An 8,119-nucleotide genomic window follows, 5' to 3' on the forward strand; every position below is an offset into this window, starting at 1 on the left:
AGCAATAGTCTACCTCATCTACATTCACCATGGCCGATCAAGATGAAAAAGCTTTGAGGGACTATGATATGCCCTTTATCAATGGGGCGACATCCAGTATAAGGCGGCTAGCAATATAAGCCAATAACATTGAGACCAAGCCGGTCATCATTCAAATGATTCAACAAACTGTCCAGTTTGGAGAGCTGTTACAAGAGGATCCTAATGTACATATTGCAAATTTCCTAAAAATTTGTGATACTTTTAAACACAATGGAGTGACAGATGATGCGATTTGATTGAGACTTTTTCCTTTCCCACTTAGGGAAGCAAAAACTTAGTTGAACTCTTTGCTGCCCGGCATCATCACCACCTGGGAGGAGTTAGCACAAAATTTCTTAGCAAAATATTTCCCTCCGGCCAAGACAGCAAAGTTAAGGAATAATATTACTACCTTCACCCGACTTGAGGGTGAATATGAGGCATGGGAGAGATACAATGACTTATTGCGCAAGTGTCCGCATCACGACCTCCCAGCCTGGCTTCATGTACAGACATTTTACAATGGTTTGGGACCCACAAATGGATATATGGTTGATACGGCCGCGGGAGGAGCATTAATGAGTAAGACCCATGAAGTCGCATATGAACTTCTGGAAAAGTTGGCATCTAACAACTATCAGTAGGCCGCAAAGAGCAATGCCAAGGAAGGCAGACAACGTCGTTTTTTCGAAGTAGGAGTGAAGTCAGATTCAAAGTCAGATTTTTGGATTTTTTTTCTTAGCCCTAGTAGTGATGGCAAATGGGACTCAACCAGCTAAAAGATGGCCTCACCTCCCTCAAGAAATCTAGTGATTCTCGATTCAAAAACTTGAAAACAGAAATGTTAGCACTCAAACGACAATCTAACTCAGTTATGCAGCAACTAGCATCTGTAACCATGGAATTATAGAAGCGCAACAATATCCCTCATGGAGAGTCATCTTCAGACTTCCATGTCTAGATAATTGAGCATGTTGAGCAGGTAGGGTGTTATAATCTTGAGGGTTAAAAGTTTAACCAAATTAGTATCCGACGGTCCTAAGGCTTTTGGATCAATTATTGAGTCTTTAACAATTGGTATCAGAGGAAGAACCACGTCAAGAGCATCAACCACGAAGGGCGCAATGTATAGGTTGGATTAAAATGCCTTGGTATTAAGTATGTGCATGGTGTTAAGTCATTGAATATTGATAGATAAAAAAAGCTGCCAAATGGGAAAGAACTACTACCTGATCAATGTCGATATAGTGGGCCACCGTAGACGTCGGATTTGAAAGCGTGGTAGAATGTTATGATTCTGAGGATTAAAGGTTTAACGAAAATAAAATTTAACAATTCTAAAGTTTTTGGATCGACAGTTGGGTCTTTAACAGTGGATTACTAACAGCATAGTAGGTCAAGTTGCGGTGGAAAATGTCAGATGACGACATCTAATTATTAGGTACAGATTGGTTTGGGCATGTTTGTGGTCAATTAGAGAGAGGGAGGTACGGAGATGGACGGTTGTTTACCTGAAGGCGTGACGTTGGAGGCATAGGCTGGCGGCCGCAACTGGCTTCTTTAGAAATGGGTAAAATAGGACTAGTAATATCAGTAGAGAAATAGAAAGAGAGGCACACGTTTGAATGAGAGAGATGGATGCACGTTTTGTCCAAATTATACCCCAGTTAGTTAATTTTGAACTGACTTTATTTTTGTTTTTTATAAATGCCGTGTTGCGACGTCAGATGGTTGTAAATTAGCCGTAAAGCAGTAGTACCAGTATCATATCCTTTACTAGGTATTCAATTCAGTAAATCTTTAAAAGACACTTTTTTCCCCAAGCAGCCACAATGAATGTAAGTTCTCTTATCGAAATGGAAAAAAATTCTCTTACAGTTCACAAGTCAAGAAAAGTAATATTCAAAGAAACTTTACATGAATGGAAGCCTTCATTGAAAAAGCAGCTTCACAATGTTAATATGGAAACCTCTGTGATGACAACAAATAAATGACAAAATAATACATATTATTTTGCAGGGAAATCTGTAGATCCCAGCAATCTAACTCAAAGATGCTACATGTACATCAACCTTGGTCTCAATTAAATAGTTTATAAACCATCAGAAGATATGAATAAACCCCTTTAAGATGATATAGGCTACCCCAAAAAATCATTTTTATATAAATAATAAAAAGGAAAAGAATGAAATTGTCAAATTAGGTTTTGCCTGTCTTGAGCTTTTTTAGAACTTGATCGGATTCTTCGGTGCTTGCAACTCTAGAGCGTGTGGTTCCTTGATTGCTAGAGGGAACACCAATATCCTAGGGAGGAAATAGTTGACAAAATTTAGGCACATTGATGTAGTTTGACAGAGATGGAAGTTGAATGTGTAATAAAATCAGTATAAGATTTTAATGGATAAGAGACTTGGAATTATGAAACTACAATTCCAATATACCTTAATAGCAGATGGAGATCCAGTCGCCCTTCTGCTAGATTGCTTCCCAAGCTCAATTTTCACTGAGATGCTGGCCTGTGACAGATCCACTCCAGAACTCTGCAGCGCTTGTGTCAGAGTACTCAACAACCTGTTCAATACCAAATATCCCTTTATGTTCTCGATTCATAATCAACACATTGTTACAAAATAGGGCTCTCAAAATGATGTTAAAATATAACAGTTTTTAGCACTGTCAAAATAGGGCTGAGAGAGTGAGATTTTTTGTCAATTTTTGTTTAGTGGTAATACATTGCACACACGGGGATTGGAATCCCCTAGACTTCGACGAACTCTAGGGCTTAGAGTGAGTGAGAGATAATCACACAAAGTAGATCTCGCAGCATTTATGACTGACCGAGTGAATTTCTAGTATTAAATGCTCAATAAATCAATAAATGTTGTGGGACCCACTTTGTATATCTATCTCTCTCCTACTCTATGCCCTAGAGTTTGGGTAGGAACTCTAGCGGATTTAAATCCAACATGTGGTAAGGCCTGGGACTATGCAATGCTAATAGGGTTTGTAACGGCATCTCACAACTATCTTAACAATACTGTTGCAACTATAATATTCTAGGAACAAACTTTGAGCAAGGTGCTAATCAATACTGACAATGTGAGTTGCTACTTCCCAGACCTGCTTGGTAAGCTAAAGGCAAGAGGTAGATGATTTAATCCAGTGCAAATATTATCAATAAATTCTGCCCTTAAATGATTACGACACTGAAAGAATAATGGTGCCTTCAAATTCATGCCACATGAAGTGACTGAATTTTGCATTAGCCAGGGCCAAATCTGCAATTTCACTAAGAGTGTTGATAGTGTGTACATTAGTGTTTATCAAACATGAATCTACAATAAAAAATTAACAAGAACCAAACCGAGATTAAGAGTTTGTCTCAAGATTATGTGCACAGACAAAACAGACTTACCTTTCAAAAAATGCACAACCTAATGATTATGTAAATTACAACTATACTTACCCTTTAGAGTACACACTTGAGATGCTAATGGTACCACCTTCAACAGTTAATTCCCGTTCTTTCAGCTTGTCACTTGTAGCAATGCCATCAGTAGGGCATGATCTCATCTGACATAACTGTGGTTGAGGCTGAGAGGGAATGTTTTCGACATCAGAAGCCAATTTAGGAGGAATTTCAGGTACTGAACCACTAGTCCTAACAGGTGTGAAGAAGTTTGGCTGCAGTGACATAGTAAAGGGCATTGTTGTATTGGTGATTCCAGGATGATGATCCTTCTGTTTAAAGGTAGTGGCAGTACTAATGTCAGATTCTACAGGGTTCTGTCCAGTCCCAGCAACGGTTGGAGAGACACAGATATTTTTCTCGTCACACTTCCCAGCAAACACTAATGCAGAAGCAGACCCACTATTTATGCCTCGAGATTGATCAGCATAACAGTCCACAGGTCTGTGATTGTTCCTCTGTTACAAACAAGGGAGATAATGTCAATTATTACGTTACAATAGTACATGAATTTATGACTTGGTGTAAATTCCACTATCAATTCCCCAAATATACGATCAGTAGTATGTGCAGTACCAGTAGGCTCAACTTTTAGAGGCCCAATTCACTCTCGAGGCACAAATCGCCACATAGCCAGGTCTATTTGGACAGGACACATGAACACAGACATGAAGTTAATAATTAATATACTTTTTTATGACATGGAACCTCGCCCGTCCTTGGGGAGTAAACTCTGAATACACGATCCCACTCACCAGAACCACATACTAGGTAATCCAGAAGAACTACTAGTGCAGGACAAACTCAAGATGTCTGTGTTTACAACTCACCAAGCCGGTCCTTTAACTACTATGCTGCAAATTACACAAATAATGCAGAGGCAAAAATAAAATTTACCCATGGCATCAATTTTTAAGGTTCATGGTTCCATCCTTGGTATGGTCCTTCATACTTCTGCACTTTCTCCTGTAAAAACTGAATGTACTCAATAACCTGAAAAAAGATTCAGAAACCCCATCATTCAACAGTTATGACATTTTTAAGGTGAAAGAAAGAATCCAGACAATAGATTACAATGAGATATAAAGGAAATACCTCTAATAGAAAAGATGCCTTATCTCTCTTTTGGTCACTATGAGGAATAAGTTCTCGCAACATCTGAAATCTGCATGTTTACTCTTAGTATTTTAGTATAAAATCAACTAATTGCTTCTAGTAAAAAATGGGCCATAATGCTAATCTGTGCTCCCAAAAAACCCTAATATTTTTTTCTACTTAACCTAGTGGAAGGAATTATTTCATTGACCATACTTAAGCTGAATATCAAATTACATGTATATACACATACAAACAAGCAAGCAAAATGCATACAGATAATGTGTGTATTAAAAGCACCAAGGCAACTACAGAAAATGGGCCATAATTGCTTCTAGTAAGAAAATGGGCCATAATGCTAATCTACTCTCCCAAAAAACCGTAATATTTTTTTCTGCTTAACCTAGTGGAAAGGAGTTATTTCATTGACCATACTTAAGCTGAACATCAAATTACATATATATACACATACAAACAAACAAGCAAAACGCATACAAATAATGTGTATTAAAAGCACCAAGGCAACTACAGAAAATCTCACCCCCCTCCATGTTCCAAAAAAATTGTTTAGCCACTCTAATCTAATTTGCAAAATTCCTTATGCTTACTCATCAACATTCTTCCGACCTTTATCAGAGACCTTATATTGCTATGGTGGCACTACCAACCCTCCAAGCACACATGGTATGAAACTACAACGAAACAAAACACAGCTAATAAAGCAGATAGCTCAAGCATTCTAGATTCAGAACAAAGATCAATTCAACCGTTTCAACAAAGAAAGGGGAATCAAAATTAGGGAAAGAAACACATGCTGTGTTTAACAATGAACAGAATGCCAGAAACTTTAAAAGGGCACAGGGATTTTCTTCATGCTCCTAAGACCTTTGAAGTTGTATCATTCACTTTTGCAGTCACACTCAAGTGGGAAATAAGTGACAGAAAAAAGGGAAGGATTATTAAGTAGCGATCAGGAAGGTCATAATCACTATAGTCTTTACGCAGTAAATACAGATATAAAGCGAGAAACGAGAAACAGGACTACAATCTAAGGAAGGAAGACCTGCCTGTCATTGATTTTGCTCCTTCTACGTTGCTCTGTGGCAAAATGCTTCGACTGGGGTGTGTTAGCGTTCTGATCAGAAGTCTTCGCGTCCACTTTTACCCTCAATTCCCCTATATAACCTCGCGCTTGTATAAATCAAATGAAAAGGACGGAAAAGCAATTTTTTATTGCATATAACATAAGAAATTAGCCACAGTGCCCGTTCTTCATAAATAAATAGAGCAACAATACCAGAAGAAGCTTAAGACTTGACGGAAACCCAGGCAGGCTTATTTCACCATACCTTTGTGGGTAGTGGTGATAGAAGTAGAGGGCTCCTTCTTAAGGACAAACTCTTCCTCGTCGTCTATATCGTTTTCTTGGGTAATACCAACCTTGGCGGATTTTATCATTTCTACGAAGCTCTTGTTCTTCTGCCCAGTTGCCCTGTTTACATCCCTGTCAAAATCCCGTTACCCCTTAAAAGTCCATTAAACTAAAAAACAACGTCAAAAATAGGAGACCTAAAAGAGAAGAAACTAGAAAGTGACTGACTGAGAGGGGGAGAGAGAGCCGATGCTGTTGCGATGGTTGTTGTTTGTAGAAGAATGTGACGGCCTCTCCGCCATTGGCCATTGCCCCAATTTTTAAAATAAATAAAATATATTGTGTATGGATAATAAGTAAAATTTTTAAAACAGGATCATTGATCCAATTGAGTCACATCATCCGTTTTTAAGTTTGAATTAATTTGAAAGGTCATTAATAAATATTATGCAATTTGGGATTTTAAAGATTGGAGACACCTCCATTTCTTTCATGCATTGCTCTTCATCTACTTTACTCTATATTTAAAATATTAATACCGTTAATACTTTGAAAAAAGTCATAGTGCCAGTGCAAGGGTACTTATTTGAAAAAGTAGTTATCCCATTATTTTTAGCTAAGATTATTTAGAGTTGCCAAAGGATAGGCAAGTTATCCTTTAAGAATTGTATTAATTTACAAAAATCACGTCAAATGCACTATATTAGTTTATAAATCAGGCAAATAGTACTTTATTCATTTAAATCTATGGAGCTATTTCAAAAAGAACAATTTTATTTTTTAATACTATTATTTTACAATCCTCTGATTTAATATTAAATAATTAAAAATTTATTTATTATTTTTACTCATTTTTCAATCAAAGGAATGATAAAATATTTTTTCAATGACGGTTAAAAATATGATGAACAATGTTTTTCTTTCTTGAACTATCCTACTAAATCTTTGGATCACTTTTTTTTTTCTCTTTTTTTAGTAATAGCCCAGTCTGAAAAAGAATAAAGAAAATTAGAACTAGTGACATAACTTTGGACAGTTTAAGCACATTTGACACGGAATTATTAGCTACGTGTGTCCGGAATTGCATGCATGAATATGTTGGATATGAAAGCCAAACAACAATGGAAAGACAGAAATATAGCACGACTTTACCTCTTACAACGGGGTTTTCTCCCATATTCTCCTTCCCTGTCTTTCCCTTTTTCGACGCAGATTCTTCCCACAAAGTGAAACCACTTCCTGTATAAGAACTGCAATTGGAATTCTCATCATTCCTATCCGTACTACTTGTTTGTGCTACCGTAAACATTGAACCCTTTGGCTTTGGAACCGTTTGATTAAAATATGAAATGTGGCTTATACTGTAAGTCCTAATCCCCCCAGGAAGAATGTGCTCAACGGAAGGAGGCGGTGCCTGCTTTTCCACAGTCGATATCTCAACTACAGTTTCTTCCAGCTTTGCACTACTATTTCCTGTCTGCTCTAGAGGTTGTAGGAAATCATGAATTTTGAGGTATCCTCCTGTTCATGCATTAATATAAAAAGACGTCCCCCTTACTTAGATTTAGGTTACACCAACCATATATGTTGTGTGATGTATATTATAACAATATTTTATTCAATTCATCTAAAACTATCTTAATTAATCTCAACTCATCTCTGAATTCAAACGGTTAAAAATTAAAATTCATTTAAAGTGTTGTTTAATGGTTTTTTTTTTTTTTTTTGTTTTTGACATTATGTTGTTTAAAGAAATGGTTAAAATCCTAAATAGACAAGTCTTGCACAGTCCCTTTATAAAAAAGTGGACTTCACCTTAAAAGGTATAAAAAAAAACATATTTATTTTTAGTGTGACCCACTCTTTTACCAAGGGTCTGCATAATGCTTGGTTATTTGGAGCTTATACCTAACATTACTTGTATTGATTAATAATACCTTATCGATCCAGCTGGGCAAAATCCTTCTAATGTATCCCTAAAGAAAAAACCTCCAATATACCCAAAACCTTGCATCACCTCTAATATACCCAAAACCGTGCATCAGGTAATATGAGAAAACTCGTAATGCATAATTAAATCCAAAATGTCTGATCCAAAGATTAATTAGGGTATAATTAATGTTAATAAACAATATATTTTTTCCCTTGCAAGTGTAGGGTAT

The 8,119-nt window shown here is 36.7% G+C and overlaps 2 pseudogenes; both read right to left on the reverse strand.

Annotated features, from left to right (window-relative positions):
- Positions 1–410: 410 nt before the first annotated feature.
- Positions 411–511, reverse strand: LOC121243795 (annotated as a pseudogene).
- Positions 512–1,933: 1,422 nt separating this feature from the next.
- On the reverse strand, positions 1,934–7,470 carry LOC121243603 (annotated as a pseudogene).
- Positions 7,471–8,119: the final 649 nt, after the last annotated feature.

Source organism: Juglans microcarpa x Juglans regia, chromosome 8D (assembly GCF_004785595.1).
Source record: "Juglans microcarpa x Juglans regia isolate MS1-56 chromosome 8D, Jm3101_v1.0, whole genome shotgun sequence".
Classification (NCBI taxonomy): Eukaryota; Viridiplantae; Streptophyta; class Magnoliopsida; order Fagales; family Juglandaceae; genus Juglans; species Juglans microcarpa x Juglans regia.